Source organism: Corapipo altera, unplaced genomic scaffold, assembly GCF_003945725.1.
Source record: "Corapipo altera isolate COAL_440 unplaced genomic scaffold, ASM394572v1 183, whole genome shotgun sequence".
NCBI classification, from domain to species: Eukaryota; Metazoa; Chordata; class Aves; order Passeriformes; family Pipridae; genus Corapipo; species Corapipo altera.
The window spans coordinates 538,633-555,898 of record NW_020885026.1 but is presented as its reverse complement, the minus strand read 5'-3'; the positions used below and the strand labels follow the sequence as shown (position 1 = coordinate 555,898).

The 17,266-nt window shown below is 46.1% G+C and overlaps 1 protein-coding gene across 8 annotated transcripts in view; it reads left to right on the top strand.

The window, feature by feature from the left end:
- The window catches only part of AGAP1 (ArfGAP with GTPase domain, ankyrin repeat and PH domain 1), a 289,097-nt gene that overhangs the window by 52,547 nt on the left and 219,284 nt on the right, over positions 1-17,266 (top strand). The gene's annotated exons all lie outside the window — the stretch shown is intronic.

The window sequence follows — 17,266 nt, the reverse complement described above, 5'->3', positions numbered from 1 at the left end:
TTCACAGGGTGAGCTTTAATAAAGGCTTGACTAACAAGCTGTGGGTGCTGGGAGGGAGCTCAAGGAGCTTCATGTAACCTCCACACGGGGCTTCCCAGGTACACCAGGGCTCCACCTGGGCTCACACTGCTGTAGTTTAGCTTATCTTGTCACCTCTTTTCAGCCAACCTCAGAGGATGTTTTTTAGTGAATTCCTTTTTTTCAATGTTCTGGCATTTTTGGGGGGGTTATTTATGATTTACTTACATATATATTAGAATGTAGTTTTTATATGATGTATAAATACATTAAAATGAAGTCTGGTTTCGGTGTCTTTGTTTCAGGCACATTCCTGTGCATATTTAATAATTTTATGGATGTGTCTAGGCTGGTGAGCTGTGTGATAGGAGTTCAGAATCAGGCTGTGCTTTCTCTCTCTTTCTGGGCTGGGTAGATTTGAGTTAAAAAAACGCTTGTGTTTAATTCCAACTCATGAAATCACTTGCAGTGAATTTCACCACCTTTATTTCTTAATGTTTGCTTAGTGGAATATGCACCCAGCAGGCCAGACCTAGGAAAATGTGATTGCAGAAGCAATAAGATCAGCTGGGTGTTGGAATAAGCAGCCTTGTAGCACACTCACTTCTTTTTCACTTTAATGTCTTGTTTTTTCCAGTGTATGACTTGTGCTCAAAACCTTGGGCCTCAAGTGGTTGTGAGGCTTTTGCTGTTTTGTTGGGGGTTTCAGGAGTGTCTCTGGGATGCTGCAACTGGGATGTGAGCTGGAGAGTGTGTAAATGCAGTTGGAATGGCAGACCTGCTTTTGAGGTCTTTGAGTTTCTGGTCACCTGAATTTTCAGGAATGAATTAGGATTGTTCAACCTGGAGAAGAGAAGGCTTCAGGGAGACCTGAGAGTCCCTTCCAGTGCCTAAAGGGGCTCCAGGAGAGCTGGAGAGGGACTGGGGACAAGGGATGGAGGGACAGGACAAGGGGGAATGGCTTCTCACTGCCAGAGGGCAGGGTTAGATGGGATAGTGGGAAGGAATTCTTCCCTGGGAGGGTGGGGAGACTGGCACAGGTTGCCCAGAGAAGCTGTGGGTGCCCCTGGATCCCTGGAAGTGTCCCAGGCCAGGCTGGACAGGGCTTGGAGCAACCTGGGATGATGGGAGGTGTCCCTGCCCATGGCAGGAGGTGGGTCTGGGTGTTCTTTAAGGTCCCTTTAAGGTGGTTTCTGCAGCTCCAGGAGGTTTCCAGCCCTGCGGGGGCTTCCCACTAATTGAGATCCCAGCCATCTCACTGGAGCTGTACAGATGTGTCCAGCATGTTCTAGCCCTGCTCTTAGGACAGCAAATGTGAAGAAGGAAACCCAAAATTCAAGTTCTCAGTAGACTCTTGAGCTGTTTGTAGTTTTTCTGCCTCAGCATGCTATAAATCACTTCTGGAAATAATTTGGGAAGTATTGAGAAGAACTTCAACAGCCCTGAAATTGCTGCAAGGAGAAAACATACTGTGCTGAAGGAGCCTTGAAAGAATGGCATCATGTTTCTCATTTATTGATGCTGTGTTTGGGGGAAGGTTGGGGGATTTTGTGGGGTGTTGTTCCTCAGCTCAGGTTTAGGTATTGCTCAAGAGTCTGCTGTAACAGCTCCAGGGGCTCGCTCTGACTGGGATTTTCTGGCCTGGGACTTTTCCTGCAGCGTTATGGCATCTTTAATGTGAGTGTTTGTCCATAATGCCAGAAGATGTTCTTGTTTTGGGATGGGTGGCCAACTTCGTGACGATCTCATTGACAAATGCTTCATGGTAACTTCAATATACTTAATGCTCACTGTGTATCTCTGTTGGGTGTGACACTAATTACAGGGTTTTGAATGCAGTGTCTGCATCAAAGTACTGGAGACTTCTATTGCTTATTCTTTGGCTTATGCAGAAAATCTTGTAATTGCTAATCTGATTCATCTTGGACATTTTATTCCCCAAAGTTCCAATTCTTAAACTGTGATTTCCAACAGTTCCTTTTGAAATTCAGCAGAACTTCATTTTAAAAAAAATATTAAGGATTGTAGTGACTTTTCTATATAATTTAAACGTTGAAGTGCCTGACTCTGCAGAGTTTAGCTGTCTGAAATCAACTTTCAACTTCATTATGGTTTCTTTTTTCTCCAGGTGGAAACTCTCCCTTCTTTAGTTGCATCAGCTGCCCTTGGGCTGCAGCTGACCAGGTCTCCCATCATTCTGGAGGCAAATTTTTCTTGTAGCATCCTTTGGGATGCATGGGAACATGGTGGCAGAACTGGAGTTTTTGTTTGTTGTTTTCTCTCCCTGTCTTCTGTCATAACTTCCACTCCTATTTCTCTTGGCTTCATGAGCAGTGAGGGTGCAATTCCAGGGCTGATGGGCAGCAGGAGATGGTGAGGCCTGAAGGTGCCAGGAGAGCACAGTGATCTGTATTTAGCAGTGTCCTGTGTGCTGCCATGCTCAGGGCATTCCCCAGGGAGCTGTTGGTGCAGGAACAGGAGCCTTGGTGGTGGTGGGAACGAGCACAACAGGTGGGGAATGCTTGGGAAGGACGGAGGGACAGGCTTTGAGAACCAGGGCATCTGAAGAGATGATCAAACCTGGGGGTGCTTGAAGGGCAGATCAAACCCTGGTGGGCAGGCAAGTCAGATATTTTAAGGTTTCAGTGCTACAGCACTTGGAGTGGTCAGAGATTTTCAGTTCTTGGTGTTAGGTGTGACCTTGAGGTGTTTAATTCAGAGGTACAGTTTTCAGCATGAAATCCATGATGGGTTTCTTACGGCATTTATCTCAGGCTTTTCCTTTGTGGAGACTGCTCTGGACAGAGATTTTTTCATTCAGTAATTCTTTAAGAGCCCTCTTAGTGCCTCCTGGCTTTTTTAGTGGGCAAAAGCTCATCTAAAAAACCCATAATATAACTCTTCCCTAGATAATTTTGTTATTCTTCTTGTATATCACGATGCCTAAAGCCATTTAATAGTTAACATAGTTTGAGTTATTTCTTTTCCAGCATAGCCTTGGTATAATTTGCCATGAAAATCGCTTGGCTGTTACAGAGGACAGACACGTCTGGTTGTAAATAAACACCTTGCTTAGCTGGGTGTAGGGTAGGGTTGGATGGCATCTTGGAGGTCTTTTCCAATGGTTCTGTGATTCCAGCAGCTCTGCAGACGTTTGGTGAGGTGTCTCCACGGGGTTGGGGGTGGAACAGGGCTCGCTGAATGTGCCCAGGTGTGATGCTGAGCAGGGTTAGCTGGGAATCACCCTACGAGAAGCACCTGGGCAGCATTGGCCTCTGGCTGGGGAGGCAGCATTTCGGGGGCCTGGAGGCAGCAGGGATGCAAGGGCTGCATGGAGGAGGGCAGCTTGATCCCAGGAAAGGTAATGATTCCAGTTCTTTCATGAAAACATCTGTTTTCTTTTATGAAAGTGATATTTTCTTCTATAGAAGCAGTAGGCTTGTGTTCAGACTTTAATTTTGTAACGCGAGCTGGCAGGGTGGGTCCTGTGTCAAACTGCTGTGAGCCATTTCACCCTGTTCTTGGCCTCATATAGGTTCTGTAGGTGCTCCCAGAGGGAAGGGCAGCACGGTGTGATATCCTTATTCCATTAGGTTTCCCAATGAATGCACCAGTCCCAAGTGATATGTAAATGTTGTGCCCTCACACTGGAGGCTGGTACAAGGCAGATAAGGTGAGCAAATTGTCCTGGGATATTCATCTTACTGTCTGAGTAAGAGGAAAATGAGTTGGACAATAGGGATTATCTGAAGTCCATATTCTTTTGCCTTTTTCATTGTATGTTTTGGAGGAATAGGTTGGGTGGGGCTCTGAGTAACCTGGACTGGTGGAAGGTGTCCCTGCCCCTGGCAGGGGCTTGGAATTGGTTGATCTTTAAGGTCCTTTGCAACACAAAAATAACTGGAAGTTGTTAAGCTGGAACTGTGTTTTTAGATAAATAAGAGCTCCTAGAACTATTCATCCTGCTGTTACTTTATAGTGGATATTCTGTTGTATACTCAGGTGGACCTTGTCAGATCCTTACCTGTGCTCTCCAATTTGCAGGATGTGGTGGAACCCCTTGGGTGAGTCAGCAGAGATGTGGGTGGTTCTGGGCCTGGGAGGAGACACTTCCACAGGTGATAAAGATGAAGTGTTAGTTGGAGGCAGCTGATTTGTATCAGGAGTTACCTCTGCCCTACACTACATGGGCTGGAGACTTGGATTTCAGGTGCTGGGGATCACCCAAATCACCTGTTATAGAACCAGTTGGGTTTTCTTGGCTGCCTTTTGTTGGTTTTTAGGATATTAAATGTTTTATTTATCTATAAATGTGGAAAAGCATTACAGTGTTGTGGAATAGGGAGATTTCACTGCTGGGAATACCTTAATTCTACCATATACAAAGGTAGAATTATTCTTATTCTCCTGCATATAATAAGCACATCTGCTTAATCTGAAGATTTCTGTATTAAACTGGCTTTGGATTTCCCTAAACACAATATACAGAGCAAGAGACACCTCAGTTTCCCAGCTCTGCTCTCCCTGAGGAACAATTTGATGCCATTTTGCTAATCCTGGGCTTAGATGACTTGAGCACTAGAGGAGAAGGGAATCTGGAATGTGGTTGGAACAACGTTACTGGCATGATTGGGACTGAGTTTCAAGCAGGAACTTGTTGGCTTCTTAGAAAAGCAGTGAACTCTCACCAGGGAAGTGAGATTTTCATACCTTTGAGAACACGGTTTCCTAGAGCAAGGTGAAGACAGTTAACTTGGAAATACTTGTTTTTCTTTTGGCTGCAGACCCTTTCCCTTTCCCCTGTGCCTGTCCCTGCTAAGTTCCAGCTTTTATTTTATAAACAGTATTATTTGTTGACAGGTAAACCCCCCTCACCAAGTGGAAAGGTCAGCAGAGGCTGGTTAAAATGAGCCAGGTTTATTAAAATAAGATACATCTATTGAAGCTGTTCCATCCCTGGAAGTGTCCAAGGCCAGGTTGGATGGGGCTTGGAGCAACCTGGTCTATGGAAGGTGTCCCTGCCCATGGCAGGGGGTGGGATGAGATGGGCTTTGAGGTTCCTTCCAACCCCCAAGCCAGTCTGTGGTGACTGTGAAAATTCACTGGCTGCTCAACAGGGAATGAAAACCTTGGTCATGGAATAGAAATTCCAGTGTTGCTGAGATTTCATTTATGCAAACGTCCTGTGACATTTCAAATAAAATTGTGCAAAGAAACCCCCTTCCTGGACAGAGCTTTTAATGATGCTTTAAGGGTAGTTGGTTTTCCTTGCTTGGCCTCAGTACAAATGTTGGAAGGACTGAGGGCTAAAAATACCTTGTTAACCCACAGCAGTGGCTTGTGTTGGCCTTCCTGGAGCAACGAATCCCTTTAATTAGTAAGACACTGAAGTTTATTTTGGGGTTTGCTTTGTTTTCACTCTGGGATGTGAACTCTTATGCACTGTAGCTTAAAAAAATTCAAATCCTGTAGCTCTGCTGGGGTTGGCTCCAGCTGTTGGCAGCAGCTGCAGCCTGCACTGGGCTGTCCTGCTGCCTGGGAAAAGCTAAAGCCCTTTAAACGGGGAGGAGGAGCCAGGAATTGTTTTGATCTGCAGCAGTAGCTGCCTCGATGTGCTGACCACACGTCTGTGTATGTGGGATCCCAAAGGCAACCCGAGTTCCCCTTGGAGAGCAGCTTTTGGGAGCACCGTGGGAGGTGGGACAGAAATTGTCAGCCTTGTTTTCACAATGAAAAATCAGCAGAACATTGGGGTCAATATGCCAAGCCCAATGTCATCGTTGCTGTGCCTGACAGAAAGGGTGGTCAAAATATTGGACACCCCTGGTCTCAAATTGCTGTGGTTTAAGCTCTCCTGTGCCCTGCTCTGCTCTGCCAGAGGGTGGTGTGGGGGGACCCCAGGGTGTTTTGATAGCACAGGTGTGGTTTGCAGAATCTGAGAGAAGTCTCCAGGTGGAAAAAATGGAGAAATTGCCATTTTTGCACCCAGAAGATGAAGGTTGCAGCGTGTGTGGTTGGCTGGCACGGCCATGGCCATCACAAGGCTCCAAAGAACAGCTTCACACGGGGGCAGAGCTGGTCAGGGGATAACTGGCCTCTAGAATTCCTTTCTCACCTTGTGAAAAGGCAGTAGGAGGTTATGGCATTAAAAGGGAACAGGATTTGAAGGGAGAGCAATTCTTTAAGTGTTTAGATGCAGGGATTTAGCAGGTGTCTGTTTTCAGCCTGGCTTCTAGAGTATGTCATAGGTCAGGATGCACAAGAGAACTTGTGCAAAAATAGATTATTCCTTTCCAAATTCTCCTTTAATAAGGGTCATTTGCATGTTGTACAGTAGTGAGTGCAACAAGCATCAGAGCCACAACTGTAGGAAAGAGGTGCTGGTCTCTTAGGTGAGCAAAATAGTTTTCTGAATCTTGAGCTGTGCATGGGCTTCTCTAAAGACACCATTTCTAGTGCAGTGCTTTGGGTGTAAAGTACGTGCCTGAGGTGATGGGAACCTGATGAAGCTTGGAAAACACACTCGAGTTTCTTGGCTTCTCCCAGGAAACACAAATAAGAACGTAGCCAGAGGGCAGGATTTTTGCAGAGACCCACAACAGTTTGATTCCTGAATGAGTGTTTTTAAAAAATGTTGTATTACCAGTTTTAGCAAAGCTAAAGGTTCAGCTTTATAAGCCTCAAATGGAGAAGGATTAGTAAGGTGGTGCTTGCAATGGTTCTGTCTCGATTTAGATCTCAGATGTTGCACTGATTGTTCAGGGGGTGTGGGATGGACTGTGAGGCCTCTCCAGGAGGGTGGAGAGGGAGCTGGGACACACTTCCAGGAGGGCAAAGGTGAAGGAGCGAGAGCTGCTGCACCTTGGGATCCCAGAGGCTGATTTCCTCACTTCTGGCTTCCTACAAACTTGCAGCTTTATCTGCCAGTGAGAGTTGTTGAAAGAGGCTTTGTGTTACAGTCACTGAGTCTAAAGTTCATCTGACCAATATTTTGAGTTTCCAAAATAAATACTTGCACGGGTCCCATGTTTTTTGAAATGCCTGGTGATAGCAGGTGCTTTTTAAATAGGAAGTTGGGGAAGGAAACTCTTTGCTAATGGAGCATTTAGTCACACATTACCTTTATGAACTGTTATGTTTTAGGCAGTTTTCATGTAAAAGGTGCTGCCAGCCCTGAGCCCTTCCCTCCTTGCTTGGCTTTCTCTCAGCTCCAGGACCTGGTCCCTTGCTCAGCTGTGCAGTGATAATTCCCAGGTTTTTAGGGATGCTCTAATGAATCTATGATGATTTAATGTTTTGGTGGATAACACTCTCTTAGGCAGCATGTTCAATCCTTATTACAGGAAACTAGAAACTAATTGGGCAGGTGAAGCACCTGAGCTGAGTGTCTGCACTGCTTTGTGTGCTGCCAAAGCTGAGTCTGGGCATTCCCATGGGGAAGGAGACAGGGCAGGGAGAGCATCCAGGGCATCTGCCTGTACTGGGAAGTGCCAGGGGACCCTCTCCTCACCTATGAGGTCAGGGAGACAGTCCCATCCACACAGACACAGAGCAGGTGTTCCCAGGACCTGCTCCCACCCCAGTTTCCCGCTCCAGGTTCTCCATCTTGGCCCCCAGGGAATAAACCTTTCTCTCTTAGCAGGTCTGTGCACCCTGGAAATAAAATGGGGCCCCTTTGCAGTGTTTCCTTGTTGCTGTAACCAAGGCTTGTGTGTTGGTTGCAGCTCAGCATTAATTCCCTTGGAGAGCAAGCCTTGGATTGCAGGAACTTTTTTTTGACGTTTGACAAAAGCCTTGTTTAAACAAGTTAGATGTGCATCAGGCTAATAAATATAAACCTTCTCAGAGTATTCCTGCTGGGCCGTTCTCTGGAGAACAGTGTCTCATTTGTGTGTTTTCCACTGATCATCTCCAAATCTTGCATGGGTGATATCAAGTTAGGGAAAGTGGATTTAGGATTGCATATGGTATAGTCAGGGAAAAAGAGGCTCTGTTTTGACAACCAGCATAGCAATCTGGGAGACATGACTCCAGTTCTAAAAAATGTTTTCAGAAATGTGTTGCATAAACAAGTCATCATTTCCCTTGTGGAGAGGGGAGCTGTTTTTGGAGATGTACTTCTGTACAAACACGCTGGGCCCGCTCTCTGGAGCCTCAAATAAAAGCCCATCTGAATGATCAGATGATGCCAGAGCACAGCTTTTGGTGGACAAGCAAGGAAGTTGGGCCACGAGTGGATGTGTAAGTCACTGAACTTGGATACTGTCTGTTTGGCACCTGTGTGCTGTGGCTGCACCAGATGGCCCAGGGCAGCAAGGAATAAAGAACCCTCAGTCACATCCTCACCTGTGGTCTCATGTGCAGGTTCCCTGAGAGGGGAGAGCATTTAGGGATGGGGAGAGTATGGGTTTAACTGAGTTACTGGATCACACCCATTAAACTGCACTGACTTCATCGTGGCTGCTGGGGTGTGATGAGGGGCAGAGTTTGCCTCTGTCCACATTAATCACACTCAGAGTGTGCAAGCACCAAGCTGGAATGGAGAGTAATAATCCCCATCTGTAGATGGATGGGGAAATGAGGCATTGAGGAAGGGCAGGCTCTGCTTTTATGAGGGAAATCATACCTCATGTTTACTGGAGTTCTGTAGGGGAAATCTGTTCATTTTGGTGACTGCGAGAATTTCTCTGCCTGAAGACTTGAGCTGAGCTGCCATCAGATAAGAGGGAGGGTCCTCTTGTATATAAAACCTTTTTAAAATAAGAAAATCATGTATAGGAATAAATGATTTTTCCCACTGAAAAAAACCCCAGCAGCAAACCTTGGAGGAATCTGCTGCAGCCTCTTCAGGTTAAGATATTGATAAATGCCCTGGGAAAGTGAAAAGCAGGTTGTGCAGAGCTCCAGGTGAACCTTGTGGTGGTTGGTGATGGATATCCTGGAGGACTGAACTTGCTGTGGGTGGCTGGGGAGGGTGGCACGGGCAGAGGATGGGCCTGACTTGTGTCACAGCTCTGAATGAGCTGTAAGTGTGGGCAGAGATCTTGGCTCTGCAGGGCTCAAAGCAGAGAGGAGAGAACAGTGAGTTGTCCTGTCTCTTAGTGCTCTGGTCTAGTTGACAAGGAGGCGATCAGTCAAAGGTTGGACTCGGTGATCTAAGAGGTCTTTTCCAAACTAAAGGATTCTGTGATCCTGTTTCCATTAAAAAGGCCTAGTGTGGCCATCTCAGGAGGTTTTGGGGGGTGATGGTGGACCTCACATCTGGAAATAAGTATAGGACAGCAAAAAGGGGTGTTAGAAAGACAGTGTTTGGTCCAGGTAGGAGCCTCCCACTGAGCAGTGGGGCAGCCTGGGGAGGGAAGGCGAGAGGGATCATTGTGAGAGAGGAGGGGAAGGTAAAGATGGAGTCACTCTGGTTTATCCCTTCCTGCCTAAGGATTAAGAAGTGTGTTGTGAAACTAGTAAGAGGCAGATTAAACCCCAGCCCAATAGTTTTCCCCTTTGTTATAATCCGAAAGACAACTGAGCTGTGAGTCCCTGCAGGACCCTGGCAGTGGGAGCCCTGAGCAGGGAGCACAGCAGGGAGAGCAGTGCTGGGGGTCGTGTCTGTGGGGAAGGGCTGCTCCTGTCTGAGCTGCTTGTTCACTCACAGCGTGGTTGGGCTTGGAAGGGACCTTAAAGCTCATCTCATTCCACCCCCTGCCCTGGGCAGGGACACCTTCCACCAGCCCAGGTTGCTCCGAGCCCCATCCAACCTGGCCCTGGACACTTCCAGGGATGGGGCAGCCACAGCTTCCCTGGGAATTCCATCCCAGCCCCTCCCCACCCTCCCAGGGAAGAATTCCTTCCCAATATCCCATCTAACCCTGCCCTCTGGCAGTGGAAAACCTTGTCCTATTACTGCAGGTCCCTGTAAATTTTTAGTCTGGGGTTTGGTGTTTGCCAGTCTTAAGAGTTTGTGCTTTTGTCACCGTTTTATGAAGCATGACTTGATAGTCCCTTTATCTCCTTTCTGCTGTGCCTTTGTTCCCCCCAGAGCTTGCTGTGGTTTTGCTCATTTACCACAACCTCCTTCATGTTCTGCTGATTAAATTTGGGTGATGCTCAGGTGTTACCCCAGCACAGACCCTTCTGTGCAGTCCCAGTGGTGGAAATGCTGAGCAGGCTGACTCACGGTATACTTGGGTTTTATTGAATATTGTTGCTAAAGCTGTGTCAGGGAAGTTTTGGTGGATCTCAGGAAAAGGTTCTTCCCCCAGAGGCTGGTTGGGCACTGCCCAGGCTCCCCAGGGCAGTGGGCACAGCCCCAAGGCTGCCAGAGCTCCAGGAGGGTTTGGATGATCCTCTTGGGTGCATGGTGTGACTCTGGGGGATGGGCCTGGGCAGGGCCAGGAACTGGACTGGATGGTCTTTGTGGGTCCCTTCCAGCTCAGGATATTCCCTGATACTGTGTTCTTCTCAGCTAAGTAGGCACCAAGTTCCCCTTGATAATTTTTTGCCTATCTGAAAAGCTGAAAGTCTTTTCAGCCTGCCAAGCAAAGAGTCTCAGTCACTTTTTTGCATCTCTACTGTGACTTTGTGACTTTTCTTTCTGCCTTACCAGACAAAATCTGTTTCCATATTGTTTTAAAATGTTCTTTTCTTTTTTCTCCAGTTTATCTTTTCTAATTTGTCCTTTGCCACGGATTCTTCTTGTGCCAGCTGTAGGAGCTGTCCCTTTTCATCTTTGATGCTTCACAGGAAGGTTCCTCATTAATATTCAGTTTTGGATAAGAAAGGCTAATTCCCTGTTTGTCCCTGTGGTTGGGAAATGCAGCATGGGCTACGATTACTCTCATTTTGGGTACTTTGGACATCTTTACTCGGACATGGGTTCAGTCCTGGGTTTTCCCTCCTGCTGTTCTGAGTGTGGCTGGAACAGCTCAAACTCTTATCTCCAGGTTTTCACTGAGTTACACAGGGATAATCTTTCCCGTGCTGGCACTGCCCTTCCCCTGGGACAGGAGGTGGTGGAAAACAGACCTCACCTTTGACACTGCCCTGCTTTTAGGTAGACCCAACAAAACAAGGCATTTACTAAACATTTCATCTCCAATGCCTTCTTTTTCTTCCTGGACTCCAACACTGCTGTAATTGTGTGTTTACCTCCATTTCTCTGAGGCTTTGGTGCTTACAAAAATGCAGTTTATTGCCTGAAAAAAAGATGTGTTATTCCATTGCATGGCAGAGATGATCATTTCCTTCCCCAGTTTTATTAGAACAGGGGGCAGTTTTATTACAGTGATGCTTTCATTTTCTGTGTCAGCTTTCTGTATTCCTTTCAAGCTCTTGGTGGGGTTGGCATTGCCCTGTTGGAAAAGGGATGTCACTTTTCTCCTGGGGGTGAGGATGAGTATTAAGAAATGTGCACTGTACTGGAATTGAGCTGGAATCCTGTTGGTCCCACTCAGAACATCCCTTGTTGATGTGTACTTTGCTTCTCCCAGTGAGAGTTGTCTCAAGAGAAAACTGTGTTTCATCTCTGGGATAATAATTTCTCTTACACCAACTCTGTGTCAGCTCCAGGACCCGACCCACTGGGAAAACACAGGGAATGGGAAGGTTTTCTTATTAAGTATGTAATATGTTTTTCCTTGTAAACCACTCAGAGCTGAAATAATTAGTGTGTTTGGTTTTGGGATTTTTGAGGGGCTGTTTTGGGGGGGTGGGGAGGGCTAAGATGACAAGTTGTGGTTGGAGCTACATTATATTTACGGACAAAACAAATAATTTGGTGGTGTTAGATGTAAAACTTCAAACATGAGACTGGTTTTGGGAGTATACTTGCATACATTATCCATCATTCTGTGCTGTTTTAGGGAGTGTGGGGTTACCCCAGCTCTGGGAGCTGAGGAAATAACACCTCTGCACCCATCCAAAAACTATGTTGAACAATGTTGAGTGAGTGTGGCTGTGAGAGAGATGAGGGGCAATACTGGCAGCAGCTAAAACCCTCTCAATATCAGCAATTTAAAAGTTCCAGACAGAACCCAAGTGCCATGTGAGAGCCCAGCAGTGAGTTTTGGGAAAGGCTGGCTCCTGGCTGTGGAGGGTGTGCAGCTCTTTGCATCCTGGTCCTCCCTTTGTTTCCATGGCAGCACAAAGGATAACGCTGCTGCAGCTGCCAGCTGCTGTTGGAAGAGAGATTAGGGGTTTGACCTAAATATCTGTTTAATACAGGTCTCAGTTACAGGGGAAGGTTTTTCAGATGTCAGAGATCTGCAGGGCTCTGACAAGGCTGGACTGAGGTGCCTGATGCCTTAAAGGTGCTGAGCTTAGAGCTCTTCTCCAGTTTACAATTAGCAAGTGGGGATGGCCAGGAATAAATCTGTCCAATGTCAAACAATTATGTTGGAACTGTGGGATTTTATCCATCCTGACAACGTTGGAAGGGAGGGGAGGAGCCTTAAACTGGCAACTGCCCCAATCCCTCTGCCTTTAGGGCTGTAGCTGAGTTGCTCTGTGGCAGTTTGTGTGACTCCTCTGCAGTGTGTGCATTAATGCTGGTAACCAGGTGTAAACACAGTGCTGGGATGTGACTCCCAGAGCCTGGCTGGGGTTCCCACCCAGAGCTGGAGGGAGGAGGGCTTGGAGGGGTCAGGGCCACCCTGCAGTGCTGCTTTTTGCTTAAACTGCCTTAGAATTATAAATGACAGCTGCAATTCAAGAAGGAAAAAGGGGACTGTTAGGAATTACTGCTGCAACTACCCATCTCCTGACTGGCATATTGTGTGAAGCCAGATAATCCATAACTCTAATCAAACTGAGTGAGGAAGGAAAAAACCTTAAATTATCCTGATACTGCTGAATTGCTTTTCTAAGTGTTTTGTTTGTTATTGCTTTGTAGCTATTGTTTGGTGTAATAGAACATATAAACAGAGAGAATCAATATGAAAAACTTTTTTTGTTTTTGTTTTTGTTTTTTTTTAAACAGGTCTGAGATAAATGAGAAAATTCATAGAATCCCAGAATGGTTTGGTTTGGAAGGGACCTTAAAGCTCATCCCATTCCACCCCCTGCCATGGGCAGGGACAGCTTCCACTGGAACAGGTTGCTCAGAGCCCCATATAAGATAAAAGAAGGGCCTTTTGGAACATGGCACACTCTTCCAAATAATATTTTATGCAAAGCTTAGAAATAAACATGTCAGGATGTTTTTCTGCTGTTTTCTGTTGGAACTGAGTCGGTGCTTTGACTTGAAGTGAAGGGGGCTGTGTTGGGAGGATGTGCTGTGAGATTACCCCTCCTGAAAAATGCATGTTTGAGGAGTATCACAAGTCTCAACCCAAAAGCTGCATATCTCCCTCTTTGCTAAGAAAATTAGCACAGGAGCTTTGGGAAGTACGTCCTGAAAGGACTGCTTTGATACGGCTCCAAGAAAGACGTGTGGCCTCGTGGGCAAGTGGGAGCTTGTAGGAATATTTTCTGTACCTTTTCACTCTCAGGTTTTTATTTCAAAGTCAGAAGTAACTCTAAATATTGCTTGTAATGCAGAAATTATTGAAGGGGGAGCAGGGTGTGATGTGGCTGTTGGTACTTTTAACTTCATTCATGTGTTTTTGAGGGCTCCCGTTCTTAGCAAAAAGGATCTTTTGCTGAGTGTTTCCAGAGAAATCCCATGGCTTTTCTATTTTTTATATATTTATAGCTTTTCCTCATTTAAAAGGACAGCAAAGGAATGTTGGGATTGCCTGAGGGAAGCTCTTGCTAAGAAGCTTTCCAAGAATTGTGGAAGATTTCAATCTTTTCATGTTGTCCTGCAGAGACATCTGCCCGCCCTTCCCTCATCCCTCCTTTTGGTCAGGTTTGCCACTGGGTTTTCATCTGGGTCAGAGGCAGAGAAAGCTGTGAGAGATTTGGGGGGAAAAAAAAGGGCAAAACGAGGTTAGTGGCACAAGGGCTGGTGGGGGAGAGGCTGCTGTGCTGGCACTGCCCATGGGAGGCTGCTGGGGTGGTTTTGAGGCAGCTTAGGCTCTCCTAAAATATTAATCAACAGACAGACTTTATTGGCTTGCGGGGGTTCTTTGAGCAGAGGGGCCCAGAGGATGGAGAGGGTGATGTAAATCTAATTGACCCCAGTTAAAACTGTTGACTCTGAGATCTGATTAGCTGCCTTGCTGCAACTGCCCGTGGCAGGAAAGTGAGTGGAATTAGGAGAGGGCTTCCAGCATTCAAATTCAAGGATGGATGAAACGGACTGCTGGACACTGGGCAGGCTGGGGCTGTGGTTATTTCCAGAGAGGCTGTGAAACCCCTCCAGTTTTCATGTGTGACTTTGCTCCCCTCTTCCAAATGATGGGTGTTGTCTCTCTTTAACTTTGTTCTGCGAATATTTACTTTTTAGTGATAATTCCTGGCTTTGAAAAAGTAAATTTTTCTGTTTGGAAATTTTGAGGAGGGCTTTTCTGGAAGCTATCTGGTGTTCTGTGCCTTGGAGTGCACAGACCTGGCCAAGAATGGCCACCAACCCCTGAGATTTTACCCCAACATGTGTTGCCCCATCCCTGGAAGTGTCCAAGGCCAGGTTGGACGGGGCTTGGAGCAGCCTGGAATAGTGGAAGGTGTCCCTGCCTGTGGCAGAGGTGGAATGAGATGAACAGATGAACTTTAAGGTCCCTTCCAACCTTCTGGGATTCATGGGGGAACCAAAATAAAGCATACATCTCATTCTTCATACTGGAACTGAGATAGAAGGTTCCTCTGGGTGGAGCTGAGTTACTAAACTGAGGTTTCAAAATAGCCAAGGATCTTGTTGAAGTTTGTGCTTTAATGTAGTGATGTGGAAGTGGAACTGAGAAACTCTGAATGGGGTGGTGGACATGAAAAAAAACCAAGGACCATGTTGGGGAAAAGTAAACTTGGCAAGGAGAATGCAATTTAAATGATCTTGGTGCCTGCTTTAAAAAGACACGAGTGACACTGTGAGTGTGTGGTGCTTTTGATCACTGATGCAGAAGTTCAATGAGCAGCACATGCAACTGTGATTAATTATTGACAGAAGTCATTCCTTTCATATGTACAGTCTGTAGTGAGACATGAAGGTTGAGTTCACTTGAATTCCAGAGTCGGGCAGTAAAGCAAACAGTCAACTTCATACATGTGGTTCTGTTTATTATGCAAATCTCTTCCAATATGTTTAAATCCACATGTGGTAGTTGGGGGTAGTTTGGTGCTTCAGCAGAGGATTTTTGTGGACTTCACGATCTGGGCTTTGCCTGCTCCAGTGTGAGGGATCCACTGTTTGGGTCATGCTGTAGCTGTAAGTTAATTTCCTTTATTTAGGAAGAAAAGGCAAATCCCTGGGATTGTCTGTGATATTCTGTCTATAAGTATTTGACCTTTTCAGTTGAACTTCCATGGGTCTTGGGATTAATTTGGAATAAATCACTCCTTCCTGAGGAATTCTTCTGAGAACCAGCTTGGTCAGTGGGTAGTTCAGTGTCCATCCCAGTGATGGCACACAAACCTCGTTGTGTTTCGTTGCCTCTCCTCCCTGACTTGTGCTTTGGGAATGTACACATCTTCCAAAATAATATTTAAAGTGTCAGGGCTTCTGATATTCTTGTGCATCTGCCCCTTTGGCTTGGGAGATGTTTCTGCACTTCTCCCAAGTTGATAGCAGTGATCTGCTCCTCATCTATTTTGAATTTTCTGTGGTGATGAAATCCAGTGCTGCTTTTTTATTGAAGCTTGTTGACATTAACAGAGAGCTCTCATTTTGTTTCACACACATAAACCTCCACGAGTCAGGGATAATACTTGCCTTGAGACTGATGGTTTTCCTTGAATCCCGAGAATCTGCAGAGGAGCTGAAACCTCCTTGTGTTGTTTGGCCTTGGCTGGTCCTCCCACTGCTTAGTCTTGCAGATAAAATGGGATTCTGTTTATCCATCTTTTGCAGTAATGAGGGAAGGAATGATGCATGCACAGGTATGGGGGAAGGAGGAGCAGGTCTGTTCAAATCATGCCATGTGGACGTATTGATATATAAAAATGTATGGTTCTGGAATTGTCAGGAAAAAGTGTTTTGGAACAGAGCTGTGGAATGTAAATGGTAGTTTGGGTTATGAAGGGGAATGCAGGGTAGAATCATGGAATCATGGGATGGTTTGGGGTGGAAGGGACCTTAAAGGGACCATCTCATCCCACCCCCTGCCATGGGCAGGGACACCTTCCACCAGCCCAGGTTACTCCAAGCCCTGTCCAACCTGGCCTTGGACACTTCCAGGGATGGGGCAGCCACAGCTTCCCAAATCCACAGTAGCTCAGAGCAAACCAGGAGGGAGGGTAGTTCCTGTCAGGACCTAATAGCCAATGTAAAGCTCCCCAGTCCACTGCCCACTGTAAGGAAAAACATTCCTTCCCTCAGGAAGGGAGGAAAACATCTCACCCAAGCTGTGTCCCTTTGGAGTCCTGAGGCTTCTACAGCAGGTCTCACTGCAGTGTTCCCAAATGGAAATTGCTGCTTGTTTGTGATTTTCACCTGGGCATGGTACAGAAAGAATCTTCCCGTGGCCTCAGGTTCTGATGGAATGGGATATTTCAGGTCATGGAACAGGAGCCAAATGACCCCAAGTGTCTTGTCTTGCACCTGGGATGCCAGAGGTTAACCTGAGTCTTCAGAGCATTTTAATCTGAGCCTTTGGTTTTCCTTCTCCTTCCAGTGGGTGTGTGGGAGGCAGCTCCAATCTGCAATCCACCAAAAATGCTGATTATTTTCCCTGTGTTTTCATACAAACACACATGTCCCACTGTACAGTGTCAGTTCACAACTGAAATACAAAGCCATGTGTTAAATATAACTGGGGAAGGCTTCCAAATTCCTGGCTGATGGGTCTTTTTGTAATATTGAAGCAAAAGTAATTTATTTATTAATAGAGATACACTGGAAAATACAGGTTTGCTTTGAGATTGTTTTCAGTTGGTCACCGGGAAAGCTTAGATAGTCTTTTAAGTTAGGATAGGGAATTGCCTCCAGGTTCTTTATTCTCCAGATGAAAAGATCAAATGAAAGAACCTTTTCCCTCAGCTGATGGGTGTGTTGGAGGGGGAGCAGTGACTTGCAGAACCTTTGCTCCTCTGTGGACAACGTGACCAGGTGTAGCTTTCTGCCTGTTACTTCCTGTGGCATTAGGAATTGTTTGGAATGCCAGGACTCTCCGTGCTGTTTAATTCCTGTACAGTGGGAGCTGTTCTGCTGTTTAATTCC